The following is a 15,498-nucleotide window of genomic DNA, read 5'->3' as shown; positions in this document are numbered from 1 at the left end:
GAGCCAAGGAGTGAACCCGGTCCTGACCCGGAGATGGTAGTCCAAAGGGTGGACCCGGTCCCTGACTCGGAGATGGTAGTCCAAAGGGTGGACCCGGTCCTGACTCGGAGATGGTAGTCTAAAGAGTGGACCCGGTCCTGACTCGGAGATGGTAGTCCAAAGGGTGGACCCGGTCCTGACCCGGAGATGGTAGTCCAAGGGTGGACCCGGTCCTGGCCCGGATATGGTAGTCCAAGGGTGGACCCGGTCCTGGCCCGGATATGGTAGTCCATGGGGTGGACCCGGTCCTGACCCGGAGATGGTAGTCCATGGGGTGGACCCGGCCCTGACTCGGAGATGGTAGTCCATGGGGTGGACCCGGCCCTGACTCGGAAATGGTAGTCCATGGGGTGGGCCCGGTCCTGACTCGGAGATGGTAGTCCATGGGGTGGGCCCGGTCCTGACTCGGAGATGGTAGTCCATGGGGTGGGCCCGGTCCTGACCCGGAGATGGTAGTCCATGGGGTGGACCCGGCCCTGACTCGGAAATGGTAGTCCATGGGGTGGGCCCGGTCCTGACCCGAGACGAGAACCACTGAAGCTCTAGAGGTTGTATGAACTTTCATTGGACCATCCATCTCCGTAAACTACCGGGTGCTAACGTAATTGATATCGTGATATCAACCAGTGGGATCATCGCGCGATTTACCGAAAATTAAGCGTAAAATGGCATAAGTAAGCGCGCGACATTCTGCTGTCTGCAGAATGTTGCTCGAGTTGAAGAACTTACCGTTTCCGTTAGCCCCGGTTTTTCGGGTCTTTGTCTTTTCCCCACTTCCTCGCAATACACTTCAAAGACGAAGACGCCCATACGATACCATGTATTGGTTCTGATCGTGGCTGCCCAGACAGTCGCAATAGACAGTCACAGGCTAGTTATTCCGCCTCGTCACAATCCATATCTGTCCCGCCAGTTTAGACCATTCGTCAAAGTCCCGACATGTCTCGTAAATGTACAGGCCTGTCTTGTCACAGTCCAGATCTGTGCGGGCTTAGTCCAGGTCCGTCTCGCGACGGCCCAGGCCTGCTCGTCGCGGTGCACTTCTACCCCACACCGTCACAGACGCCACAATCTAGATCTGTCCCGTCACAGTTCAGGTGCCCTGTCAGTCCATACCTGTCGTGTCAGTCTAGACCCGCTCAGTCACAGTCCAGGTCTGTCAGTTACATCCCAGATCTGTCTCGTCACAGTCTGCATTTGTCTGGCACAGTCAAGACCTGTCCGTCACAGCCCAGATGTGTCCATCATAGTGTAGACCTGTCCCGTCACAGTGCAGATCCGTATCGTGACGGTGCAGAACTGTCCCGTCACAGTCCAGATGCGCAGTCACCGTGCAGACTTGTCTCGTCACAGCCGAGATGTGTTAAACCACAGTCCAAACCTGTCCCGTCCCAATCCAAACCTGTCCCACCACAGTGCAGACCTGCCGCACCCGACGGCGGCGGCGGCGATGCTCATCGACGCCACGGTCACGCGTGGCGAGCCCCTCGACAGCAGGGTTGTGCGAACACGGCGCGGCAAGAACCCAAGACTAGACAACCTGGCATGGAAGCACTGGAACACGACACATGATACACGCTGCGGTTTCAATCGAGCACAAATTAGATGCAATAATATCTAACGGGGAATACGTAACGAACAGATAATAATGCTCCGCTTTATGAAACAGGTCTTATCAACAAACAAAAGATCTCAATGAAGGCTTTTCGAACTTCCTACAACTTTGAAACAAAAACTGAGTAACTGTTCGAAAGCCTGACAGTCTGAAACACAAACAACACCAAGCAAAGTAGGCACACCCCATAAATAATCAACCGAAAATCTTGGGTCAAGTGTTAAAGCAACCTATCGCTAATTCCGCCCTTTTGTTGCGATCTCCCATGATAACTGTCGAAGCCCGCTGGTAGGCTCACGAACAAGGGCATTACCAAATAGTTGCATACGATTTAGTGCGCAAAAATAGTCTCTCGAAGCACAAAAACGATCCTAACGGGCAGCGCGACCCGCGCCGCTGCCGCACGCGCAGCTCAGTTGATGAGGCGGCTCCACCATGTCCGCTCGGCCGCGTGCGAGCAGGGCGCGGGTTCACTCGCGTTCGAAGCCCAGCTGGTGGGGTCGCCCGACCAGGCCCACACGGCCGCGTGCGGGGAGGGCGCAGGCTCACTCGCGTTCCAAGCTCGCGTTCCAAGGTGGGGTCGCTCGACCAGGGCCACACCGCCGCGAGCGGGGAGAGCACGGGTTCACTCGCGTTCGCAGCTGCCCAACACAGGCCCCCCGGGTCGGCAGTGCCCGCCATCGCCCGCTTCCATGCCATCCGATGACACTGCGGTGGCGTGCATGGCACCGCCTGAGCTCTGCGAGTGGACGCCGCCACGTCTTCTTTCGCAAGAGGACAGTCACGCTCTTCGTCACGCTATTTTCAACTGACCCCATCGAGTAGCCACCTTCGGACGTCACATAGTCACACGCAGCTATCGTCGCACTGTCAACCACCGCTGTCAGACTGACACAGTCCTGCCGTCACATTGTCACCCATGCTCTCAAACAAGAGCAGCTACCATCGCAGGCACACAAGTTTGGTTTGGACTGGAAGCATCCCGTCAGCCGCACAAACGCCAGACTGGGACGACCAGCGTCACTCATACACGTGGCTCTCATACTGGAACAGCTACAAGCGACGTCACTAACCAGTTGGACACCAAGTCGCTAACGCGAGGCTGTCCTCCGTTGCGACGTCGTAACCGTGCACCGCCGCACGGTTGTCACAGCACAGCTCCGCCACAACGGCATCAGTCTGGCTATCGGGGTCCCGGACGCCTCGCACCCTGCCGGTCTCGCCTCGACACTCGTGACAACCTGTGAGACGAGCGCTACTTCGCGACGGGCCGGGGGCTCCCCGGAATGTCGGCCGGCGCATCAGACGCGGCTCAGTCGTCGACTCCGCTCGGTTCAGACCACAGCGCACGAGTGGCCGCAGCGGTCCGGTGGCAGCGCGTACGTCGATTGAAGGAGAACGGCTGCCGGCCTTCGCTGACTGGAAAGACACGCCCCCGGCCGGAGCCGGGCCGCCGCCAGCACCGCCGCTCACTCGTCCTTCTCGCGCTGCTCGTCGCGCAGCTGCTGGTTGATGGCGAGCATGCGGCGCGTGAAGTGCTGCTGCTGCTTCTCCCGCCACTCCTTCTTCACCGACATCCGCTTCAGCTGCCCGTCCCTGTGGCGAGGGGGCGCTAGGAGTCACAGCTCCGGCGCGCGCAGGCCCGCCGCCCGCACTGGACACGTCGCTCGCCCAGCGGCGCCACACGGCCCGATTACAGCCACACGCAGGGGGCCCGTCTCAGGGCGCCGCCGGGCGCCCCACAGGGTGACGTCACACGAGCGTGTAACACGGAGCCAGCGCCGGCAGCGGTGCCCCGGCATTTCATCACACGAGCGTGTAACACGGAGCCAACCCCGGCACTTCATTACACGGACGTGTAACACGGAGTCAGCGCAGGCAGCGGTGCCCCAACCCCTCATCAGGGTCACACTGACACCTCGTGGCACAACCAACGGCGGAAGTGGGGCGAACGTAGCGCTATATGGTGAAGACCTCATGACCGTAGTTTTAAGAGGATACACAGATAGCACAGGATCGTGGCCAGCGGACAGGACAGAGCCCCGCCGCATCTTGCGTCGTGAAGTCCGGTTTCGACCCTGCCCTCTCCCCCGGGCATTGACCTGTCACGGTTTCCACCCAGTGCCGCAGCGCAAACAACGAAGCTGTGTGGCAAACAGGACAGCAGTAGAAGGCATAGAAGACCGGCGGGAAGGCACTAACCACATGAGATCGACGAGTCCGCCGGCACTGGCGATGGACGCCTTGACGCGGTTGGCGAAAGTCGATGGCCGTCTCGCTGGGCTGACGCGAGGTTGGCGGCAGGTACCAGACGTCGCACACGATCGCCCACGACGTCATCATCATGTACAGGTAGTGCAGCATGCTGTACTGGCTGCTGTCCCAGAAGGCATCGCCGAACCGGTGGTCGTACTGTGGAGACGGGAGCGACGTCACATGGCCGAACCGGGGGTCGTACTGTGGAGACGAGAAGGGCGTCACATGGCCGAACCGGGGGTCGAACTGGAGAGACGAGAAGGGCGTCACATGGCCGAACCGGTGGCCGTATTGTGAAGACGGGAGCGGCGTCACATGGCCGAACCGGTGGTCGTACTGTGGAGAACGGGAGCGGCGTCACATGGCCCAACCGGTGGCCGTACTGTGGAGACGAGAAGGGCGTCACATGGCCGAACCGGTGGTCGTACTGTGGAGACGGGAGCGGCGTCACATGGCCCAACCGGTGGCCGTACTGTGGAGACGAGAAGGGCGTCACATGGCCGAACCGGTGGTCGTACTGTGGAGACGGGAGCGGCGTCACATGGCCCAACCGGTGGCCGTACTGTGGAGACGGGAGCGGCGTCACATGGCCCAACCGGTGGTCGTACTGTGGAGACGGGAGCGGCGTCACATGGCCCAACCGGTGGCCGTACTGTGGAGATGGGAGCGGCGTCACATGGCCGAACCGGTGGCCGTACTGTGGAGATGGGAGCGGCGTCACATGGCCGAACCGGTGGCCGTACTGTGGAGACGAGAAGGGCGTCACATGGCCCAACCGGTGGCCGTATTGTGGAGACGGGACCCGCCGTGACAGTAGCCGTCGGGAACGCTCTCTAAATAAGAGCGGGAAAAATCCGCCCCGTCGAGTCCTTCGGTGACATTTCTTTGCTCATGGTAATAAGATTTTGCGCCATGCCAACGCTTGCAAGTCGTAAATCAGCCTGACTTCTGCTCGTATGAATAATTTAACGGCCGTCGTTATTCAAGCGCACGGTTCTTCGCTTATTGTTAACAAGCAACACAAAACACGTGGCTCACGCATCTGCCGGTCCTGAGCGGATGACTATCAGACGGGGGTGCGGGGGGGGGGGGGGGTCTCGACGGTCGACACGCCGGCCCACCGCGCAAGCCCCTGGGGCGTATGGTGGGTGGTATTGACTGAGGACCGCTGTAGCCGCTCAGCCATGTGTCGGGCCGGCCGGCGCGCCATGTGACGCCGCTCCCGTCTCCACAGTACGACCACCGGTTCGGCCATGTGCTGAGTTACTTATCTCGTAAATTTAAATTGGAGTGCGTCATGAGTTAATTAGACCTCACGACAGCGAAGGTTTCAGAGCTTGGCTCTCACAGCGACTAGCGTTCATACATCATTTCCTAAGCGGCGCAGGCGGTGATGTATCGGTGTCAATCTCTCTCGCCAAGTGCCGGAGGGCATTCCTCTATGTCTCCCGATTTGTCTCGCTGGGAGGCATGAACGCATGCCTGTCAGTCAGCGGTGGCGCGGAGCGCAGGCACGTGCCGCAGGTAGTGGATTGAGCTGCTCCCGACCTCGCAGGACATTTTACCTGAACTGGTGGGGGGGGGGGGGGGGGGAGGGGCAACTCGGTGCGGCTCAGCTGTGCTGCGTGCCCACAGTATGCACCGGATGTGGCTCCACGGCCGCGGCGAGTATGCGATCAAACGCAATCAGGGGGGTGAATCACACACCACGCAAAATTTACATGCGTGTTGATGTGACCTGTTTTATAACCACATGTGTGCTGATGCGCGGAGATTTCTTTACTGAGCCGCTGGCGCTGGTGTGACGCCACGGGCGACACTGAGCTGCTACAGTGCTGCAGCGCTTGACTCACACACCACACAAGCCCTTTCTCGTTTCGGATTGCCAACAGCAATGCAGCGACATGCCCGTGTCTAGCAATAACTCGGCAGCTAGCACGTCTGGCCCTTCACGTGAATAGCCGCTGTAGCGTCTTTCTGAATCCCCTTACCTGCCTGCGTCCGCCAATACGAGCGTAACGCCACACAGGCTCCAGTCACCTCGTCCGGCTCCCAGGTCAGAATCAGCGCGCGGACGCTAACCAACCCCGAGGTGACTCACCACTCTCCGACCTTCGGCCGACCCCATTTCCTGGCCCACGTACCTCCAATGCCCAACTGATCGCCGCATGAAGAGGGTCTCAAAAGTACGGGCGACAACAACATGATCGCAGCAGCTCCCCAGCAGCGCCGACACGAGACACGACACTGCAGCCATCAAGCTGCACGAGCCTTAGCAGTACTGGCACTGATGCTAGCACGCTTGCCTCCCGAATCCTCGACCACCCCGCGTTCGACGCTCCCTCCAATGGGCCGTCTAAGCCGGCCTGCTCTCACCCGTATGGCGACGGGGTAGATGGTGCCGCCCACTTCGAAGCTGCCCTTCTTAAACTGCATGACGGACGTGTTGTTGATGCAGGTACCCTCCGGGAAGATGAGGATGGGAAGCTTGTGCGGGTCGTCGACGTGCTCCTTGAGCCGGCGCGTCACCGCCGACCTGTCCTTGACCTCGCCGCGCTCGAACCAGATGTGTGACGAGGCCCGCGTCAGGGCGCGCTGCAGCAGCCCCAGGAAGCCGCTGTGCCGCTGCCCGATCTGCCCGGGCACACGCCACAGCGTGTCAACAGCGGCCCAGGCACACCGCCACAGCGCGTCAACAGCGGCCCGGGCACACGCCACAGCGCGTCAACAGCGGCCCGGGCACAGCCGCGCGCCGCCGCATCAACAGACGAACAGGTATAACCAGCAGAGGCCACCAGAAACTCCCCAGAAATTATCTTAACAGTGCTGTGTTCTAAAACAGAGGACAGTGGCAAAATGTGCGGCTTGAGATCACCCCAGGTCGTAAGAGGCTAGAGACAACTGCGCTATGAGACGGGTCATCGGAACGTCCGGTCATCACCAGGGTCAGCGATGGGCCGGCATCGGATGGACCACTCACCATCTCCTGAGATACAAAAGTAAGGATGATTGAAAAACCATCAGTCACACGCATGCAACACCAACACTCTTTGCGGCGCGGAACACGGAGACGTTAACAGATGTGAGAGTCGTCAGTTGTTAGTAGATCATGCCGAAAACTGAGCTGATGGATCCAGGCACCTTCGCCAAATGATGTCAGCAATCCATGGCTGTATCAATGAGTTGGCAAATGCCTTTTGTGATTACTTAAGAGCAGGAGGGGGGGGGGGGGGGGGGCGATACAGGGACAGGTTACCAATGTGGCATTCAAGTTAATTTACAGCTAACATGACTGAGAATTGAAATGGTATGAGCTGCCCAAGCACCACGGCTGTAATGCGCCACATCAAGGACTATGCAATCAGTTGCGCTTTTGGAGCTTCGCTTCAGCTCACCCTCCCAGCAAACGGGAGCGTCTCGCCGCCAGATAACTCGGATCACGCCCATGCCTGCCAGTCCCGGACGTCCACACAAACGCCAGGCAAAGCACACGCCGCTACCACGCCAAGCAAGCTGCCGCCAGCCCTGTGCAGCGCCGGTCCCAGGGAAGCCAAGCGTGGGCGCTGCGTGGCCGCCGCGGCCGCCACATACCAGGCTGTAGGCCTGGTCACAGTTGAGCACGAGCACGTCGATCGGCGTGGTGTGGTTGGCCACGCAGATGCCGCGCATCGGCCGGTTCTCCGGGTTGTGGTACGTGATGACGGCCGACAGCGTGTTGGACATGAACTGGAAGCAGAAGACGCTGGTGCGCTGGGCGGCCCAGCGGCGCGCCGTGCTGTCCGGCAGGCAGCCCAGCAGCGACATGGCCAGCACCATCCAAGTCACCTGCGGCAGACCAGCGGCGACGCCACGCCCCGGGGTCACACGCGCGGGAAAAGCCCCTGGTGGCGGCGCCGTACACAGGACCCGCGGTACACGAGACAACGACAAACGTGCATGCTTTCCCTCACGCACATAGCCACACAGCCCTCGACGGTAGCCCAGCATCGCCAAACGAGGCAGCCACATATCCCAGGCGGGATGCCTGGGATAGGACCACCCTCGGCAACAACACTCCCACGTGGCATGCAGGACCGCGTCACCATCGGCGAAGGGCCGCTCAAGTCGGCAGCCCGCTGGACAGAGCCAATGACAACAACGATAACACCGTCACGCTTTTGCAGCGAACACTTGGCGGACCTGAGGGACGAACGCCTACGAGTCACCAGCGGACAGGCAAGCTGACCGAGCCGCCGCCGGCGTCCGAGCGGCACACCTGTCAAGCGTGCCAGACACCGTCCCCTGTCGGCGGTCGGCTGGCGCTGCAGAACACCCGGCCATCGCCGCCGGCGCCGGCCGTTCCGCCCAGCCAGCGTATCACAGACGGGCATGTGCGACCCTCCGCGAACGGGCGTACAGCAGCGCAACATACCTCCGACTGCGAGCCGGCGCTACGGACACCCCGAAGTGCCGCGGTCTGTACCACCAAGGCCGCCAGACACGGTGGACAGCACACCCAGACCCTAATCCGACCGGCAAAATGGACGACTCTACTAACTGGTCCGTGGCGTGCGCGGCTGACGGTGAAGGTCCCGCACTGTCAGCCGCGCACGTCACGAAGGACGGACACAGCTCCTGCCAACGAACCAGACGATCGATGCGCAATACTGCCGCTGCGTAAAGCTGGCGAAATCCGACGAATAGCCGACTTCCGGAAAGGTCCAACCAACAGATTACTGCTGAACAGGGACAGATGCAGAGCCCACTGCACGACAGACAGACGAACATACTACTGTAGGATAACGAAGGACGGAGAATGGACTGCAGGGCACGAATAGTTGACTAACCCGCTGCAGACAGGGACGGATGAAGAGCCAAATACAGGGACAGTTGAATGACCCGCTACAGCACAGGGACGCAAGCCTGCTACGAGACAGGGACAAGCTTAACAACCCGCTACAGCACAGGGACTGACGAGGAGCCTAAAGACAGGGACAGCAGATTAGCCCGCTGCGAGACAGGAACGGCCGAGGGGCCTATTGCGAGACGGAGACCACAACATGGACGCGGACGAGGCCCCATGGACAGAGCTCAGCAGCACGGAGCCCGCGGGGCAGACGAATACCCGGCCGCCGCCCACTGACCAGAGCGTAACTGACGTCACAGCTCAGGATACAGACGTCGATCGGCGAGGTGTGGTTGGCCACGCACACGCCCCGCGCGCGCGGCCGGTTCTCCAGCTGGTGGAAGCGCACGCAGCCCGAGTAGCTCCGCGTCAACATGCGGAACGCCATGAGCGAGACCTTGTCGTAGAGCCAGCGCTTCAGCCGGCACTCTGGCAGCACGCCAACGGCCGAGACGAAGAGGACAAACGAGGCCACCTTGGAAGACAGGGCGGCGCGGTGAGGAGCGCGCTGCGGCGACATTTCAGCGGCGTGCAGACTGCGACGCAGCACGCTGGTGATCGGCACGGGCAGCGGAGCTGCAAGCCACTGGTCAAGGTCGGCTTTATCCGGCGCCGCTCTCAGCACCCGCCAAACGGAGAAGACCGACAGAAACGACGCGATCCAGGCACCAATCAACGACATGTTCCGAGTACGGTATCATGATAGACAAGCATGCGTCGAACAAGACAGATAATGGAAGAGATATATGCATGGTGCGTACAAATATATCAAGAATTAGCATAATTTCGCGCCCTGCAAGGCGAAACACAAGGCAACGTTACAAAAACAACGCAGAAGTCCACTTACAGCAATAAATGGGCAAAATAAACATCACAAACATAAAACTCGCTTGAACCTTCAAAAATCTGCGAAAAGGCAAACATTCCACAATTAGGCGCTTGCAATTACAACAAAACACAACGAATAGATACAACACACGAAAGAGAACATCTTAGCTTAAAGACATCCATCCCACTGCCGTCCCCGCACGCAAAAAGGCTATCAATCCTAAAATGGGATCGTTCCACATAGGTGACCAGGCGGTGCTTACCGAAGTGAAGAAGATGGTGATTCGGACGGGCAGGAGGAAGCAGTACCGGAAAAAGAAGCCCACGAACCATAGCAGCGTCAGGCGCCAGCTGATGAACTCGTACTTCTGCTGAGTTCGCGTCAGCAAGTTCCAGGACTGGGAAAGAGAGACCGCGTAAGCAACTCCGTGACACTTTCTGCCGCAGTCACCATCCATAACAAACGAAAAACGACAATCAAGCCGGGGGACAGGTAAAAATACAATAAAACATGACCATGAACCTACAACACCAGGTTTTTTTGCCCGGCTTTTAAAGATTTATCCATCCAACATTTAAAACATATCCATCCACCATTTATCCAACATTTTGAGTGTATGGATTTCTGGAACCAGACTTCAAGCTAAGCAGCACTTGTTACGGGAGCCCTGACCCGCTCCAACCGAACGCGCAATTCCAATCAACGGCACAAGTTGGTGGCGAAAGTTCCGCGTACCGCAACGCTCGGCACGGCCCGGCTTGCCCTCTGACGTCACCTCGCCTTCAGCGCATCCGCTGCGACGGGCCACAGCACATACCTGCCAACCATAAATAGCAAGCGCCTAAAGCCAGTGGAGCTATCCGACCCTCTTACTATTCCGTCTCGCTTCAACCAGCATTCTCGCGACACCCCGCCTGTTCGAGGCAGGCTGCATTCATCAGTTACAAGTGCGTCGAGAGGCCACCTAGAGGGGGACCTCGACCGGGCACTCAACGCACACCACGCTGAAGGGTTCCTGCACGGGCCGAGGCTCAGTGGCTGACCCCTCCCCCCCCCCCCCGACCCCCGGCGCATTCAGTTCTGCCCCATCGGTATTCATTCTCCGTCATCCCACAGCCATGACATTATCATTGCCGGTCGAAAGGGCTCCAATCTAAACAAATAGACAATCCAAAGCTACTATAGCCCACACGGCCACGGGCGGGTGGATTGGAAGGCAGGCGCTCTAACCACCTCAGCTATCCGCACACAGCTGAGGCACATTCTTTCACAACACCGTGCGCAAAATCACGTTTGCAAAAACCACTGGCTTTGTGTTTCTGCTAGATGGTAATGCGACAGATAGAATGAGAATGTTGCAGATCAACGAACGATGTGATAAAATGGTGAATTCTTAAAAGCCTGCAATGGAACCTTAAATTACGTAAGTGGTTACCAGGGAATACAAGTTCTCCCTATATCCACATAAGTCTCTCACAGAACCAAATAAAAAAATACCCGATTACGACGCAACACCAATCAAACGCTCATTTCCGAACCAGATCAATGGGCGTCATACGGCCTGGGCAGTCGGCGCGTTCTCAAGCCCCAATTTGCCATCTGAGCCCAATCATGGTATACGCGCGTGAAAGCCACGAACGTAAATATTCCCCGATCTCTCACAGGAACAAAGGTGAGTGCAATGGACCGACGGTGTGGCATCTGTAGTATATCTTCCAGACCTCGAAAAACAAAATCGCCGCGACGGAAGGCACAGCCTAACATTCCCCAGTCCTCAGCGTACCACTGCACTGTACCGAAGGTACGACCATTGAGCACCCAGTTGGCAGCCAGCGTTTAATCTGCTCGTGTGTGGCCGGGAGCGATCACGCGAGCCTGTCCTGAGCGGCCGCCGGGTGGTGGGTCAGCGTCCTGGCCGACACTGCGCAGGCCGGCCGCCGTCCGGACTCCGGACCGGCCATCGGGACCACGCGGCCACCCGCCACCCACCGCCGGCCGCACACAAAACGTCAGCCAGGCGGCGGTGTGTCGGATGGAAGAGATGTCACAAAACCTTCCGCCACTCCTGAGCAAGCGTTTTCTGAACATACCCTCGAACTCAAGAGACACCGACAAGCCTGGCATACATGTTTTCGGCGTCCTCCCTCGTGCACGTCCGGAGCCGCCACCGGCCGGGGGGCGGACGTCACACCCTGCCCTGCCCCAGTAACAGGACGACGGGACCTGACGGCGGCCGGCACGGAGACCGACGTGTTACGTGACCGTCACCGACGGAGACGGTGCGAGATGTCACCCGAATAAAACAGGCGCGCCGCCGCCGCCGTGTCGCCCCCGGCAACGGTTCGGCCGCGGTCTGCACGTGCCGCGCCACGCGGCGGTCCCGGTCAGGGCGCGACGCCGCGCCACCGCCCACCGGCACGGCCGGGTCCGATGCCGAGCCGCCTCCACCAGTGGTGTGCTCATGTGGCATGCGCGCCGAGGCGTGTGGCCAGAGGCGCTCAGACCAACGTCCACGCACGAGTGCGACAAGTTCCAGGCTTAAACAGAGCTATTTTTCCAAAAATCGATGCCGGTTACAGATTCCCATGCGCCGGGTGGAGGGCAAAACGCACAGGGCCCGTGTATGATCACCGGAGTCAGCCATAACAGGGTTAGCCTCAGTCAGAATCGTTTCTTTATAATCACTTGGTTCCCAACCTCGCACTTAACGAGAGTGAGCCCCACTAAAAACAGTCTCTCACGACGCCACTGCAGTGTAAAGGGTGGCGACTGATGATGGCATGCTCACCAAATTGAGTATAATCACACAGCATGCGAGGCTCGACAATCCCTCCGCATGACGACAACCATATCATCATCGAAAGTCACGTCGACGGGCAGCCCATACCAGCACCGTACCAGCCAGTTGGCTGGTGGGCCCACGCGCGCGCGTGCGGCCGCCATGTCGTGCTCAAGCTACGGGCGCTGACCAGCCGTGGCCGTGACCGGCGCCGGCGGCACGGCCGGCCCGCCGGCGTCTGGCGGCCGCGTCCAGTGACGGGACCGCCCGACCGGTCACCAGTCAGCACCCCTCGGCCGGGTGCCGGCGCTCCGGAGTCCGCGTCCAGGGGGCGTGCCGCCCGCCACGCCAGCGCGCAGCTGCCGGGCCAGCGGCAGCCGGCCGACCACGACAGCAGACACCGGGGGACCCTCCGGCGGCCGGGAACTGGGGCAACGCGGCGGTGTGAGCAACCAGATTCCAACTACTACTCATTTGCAATTACACTGAACACCAACCATAAAGGTGCTCATTCCTTTCCCTTCCGTCATAATCCGAATCATCAACAAACATCATTACCGACTTGAATTAAAGAAGTCGGACACCAACATACGCATTATGTTAGGCCCTGGTCTACGTTGCACCACAGCACACCCACCAATGTTTTCAACGCACACAGAATGATCCCACGTTTCCGGCTCAGTTAGCAGACCGCCTTCAATGCCGGGCCATTTCCCAGCTGGCACGCATTTCCCAAGCTGGCAAAGATGCCGGCGGGCCGACAATCGCCGCGTTCGCAAGTCTACCATCACGGCGCGGCCACGGCAGCGGGGCCGATCCTCCGATCTCATTGCCCTTGACAGCGAGATAACTTCACTACTCGCCGCGCTCGCAAGTCTACCTCACTGCGCGGCCACGGCAGCGGGGCCGATCCTCCGATCTCAGCGCCCTGGACAGGCGATATACTTCATCACTCGCCGCGCTCGCAAGTCTACCTCACGGCGCGGCCACGGCAGCGGGGCCGATCCTATCCTCGATCTCAGCGCCCTTGCAGGCGAGATACCATCATCACTCGCCTAGCGCCGCTGCGTGGACCGTGACACTGGTCAGTGGGAGGGGACGGAGCAACGCTATCTGTCACCCTGTACCAGCAACTGCCAGTAACGGCCAGCCTTGTTCATCGTTCGTCACAACCGGCTACTTCAATATAAAAAGATCTGTTTCCACCCTTTTGGTCAAATGCATAGGCCTTGCCAGGCCTATACTGCCGCGTACTCAGGTACCGTCACGTTGCTCCAAGGGCTAATTCCCCCACGGTCGTTTCCCAGGCAAATTCGGGGAGGATTTTTCGTGTCCTGCCGCGCCACGTCATGGCAATGCCGTGCCAGGTCGGTCCCCTCTTTCCTGCTGACCAGTTTGCTAGCTGACGTCATCGGCCGGGTCCATCAGACTGGTTTCTCTGGAATTCGAAGCGACAGCCTCAGATACCAGTCCTCCCATCCTCGGTCACCGAGATCGAGATAATCGGTCGTCGAAATGGAGATCATCAGTCACCATATCGAAATCATCGGTCATCAGGTCATCGGAGATGACCAGTCATCTCCATCTGTCCCCCCCCCCCTCGCCACCTATCGTCGTCAGCAAGACAGCGGCAGGGGTGTGAGGCTCAAAGTAGTCGAATTCAGAGAGCACCTATACGCACTATCTAACTAAACTAACTAATAAGTTGAACAGAGCGCCGCACTGTGAATTGTTTCCAATCGCACTACTGTCCTTCACAACGTATAGACGGCCTCGAAACAGAGAACGCGACTGGACTCCCGCCTCACAGCCGTCTGACGACCTTCGCCCTGCTGACAGACCGCATTCGTCCCGACAGACGCGTCGGAGCTGGCCTGAGGGCGGCGATCGCGGCAGCCCTGCCGCTGACGGTGACGCGGGGCCCAGCCGGGCACCCGACCGCCTCCTATCACGTCTAATCGGCCGTGGACTGTCGGCGCCCCGGTCCAACCGGCCAGGGGCAGCGGAGCCGGGCGGGGCGGGCGGGCGGAGCGGGCGGGCAGGGAGCCGAGCCGGGCGCCACCGCTGACCTCCCAGCCGGGCCCGGGCCGGGCATGTGGCGTTTGAGCCGGCGGGGAGGGGGGGGGGGGGGGCAGGAGCCGAGCCACGCGGAAGACGGTCGCACCGGCTGCCGCGGCACCAGACCCCGGCGGCCACGGCCTGCTCGGCACACACGACACGACACGCGAGGCCGAGCCGGCACGCCTGCGCCCCACACGCCGGGGCGGCCGGGCACGTGGACAATGTCAGAGATGCCGGCCAACGGACGGACAGATCGGAGACAGGTCGAAACACCGCCCAACGACCAACGTTCCGTGAGAGCCCGGGCAACCGGGGGAAGCGGCCACGCTTCAGACAGCCTACGACGTCAAAATCACGCACTACCGGTTGAAGGCAGTACTAATTTCATTGCTAAGCACTTAAGCTCCCAAGAAATACAATCTCCATTTCTTCTACAAATGTGTTTCATGAACAAATTGGTTTAGCACTCACTATTAACACCCATATTACTACCAGCGCGTTTTGTCTTGATTCGCGGCCGACCAGATAATAGAAACGTAAAGAACGCCGCTTCAGCACGAATTAAACTGTACTCTTCAGAGCTCGAGCTCGGTCACACTACCCTTGAGCACCCCAGCACGCGCCAGGCGTCACCACCTTGAGTTCCCCAACACCCGCCCCCTCCTTCAGCTCCCCAACACGCGCTCCCTCCTTCAGCTTCCCAGCACGCACCATCGCCCTGAGCTTCCAGCACGCGCCACCGCCTTGAGCTCCCAGTACACGTCAGGCGTCACCACCTTGAGCTCCCCAACACGCGCCTCCTTCAGCTCCCCAGCACGCGCCACCGCCTTGAGCTCCCAGTACACGTCAGGCGTCACCACCTTGAGCTCCCCAACACGCGCCTCCTTCAGCTCCCCAGCACGCGCCGCCGCCTTGAGCTCCCAGTACACGTCAGGCGTCACCGCCTTGAGCTCCCAGCACGCGCCACCGCCTTGAGCTCCCAGTACACGTCAGGCGTCACCACCTTGAGCTCCCCAACACGCGCCTCCTTCAGC

The 15,498-nt window shown here is 59.9% G+C and overlaps 1 pseudogene; it reads right to left on the bottom strand.

Annotated features, from left to right (window-relative positions):
* Positions 1-3,068: 3,068 nt before the first annotated feature.
* LOC119108872 (glycerol-3-phosphate acyltransferase 3-like) lies at positions 3,069-15,434 on the bottom strand (annotated as a pseudogene).
* Positions 15,435-15,498: the final 64 nt, after the last annotated feature.

Source organism: Pollicipes pollicipes, unplaced genomic scaffold, assembly GCF_011947565.3.
Source record: "Pollicipes pollicipes isolate AB1234 unplaced genomic scaffold, Ppol_2.1 Scaffold_691;HRSCAF=793_pilon_pilon_pilon, whole genome shotgun sequence".
Classification (NCBI taxonomy): domain Eukaryota; kingdom Metazoa; phylum Arthropoda; class Thecostraca; order Pollicipedomorpha; family Pollicipedidae; genus Pollicipes; species Pollicipes pollicipes.
This window is presented reverse-complemented; position numbering and strand designations above follow the sequence as displayed.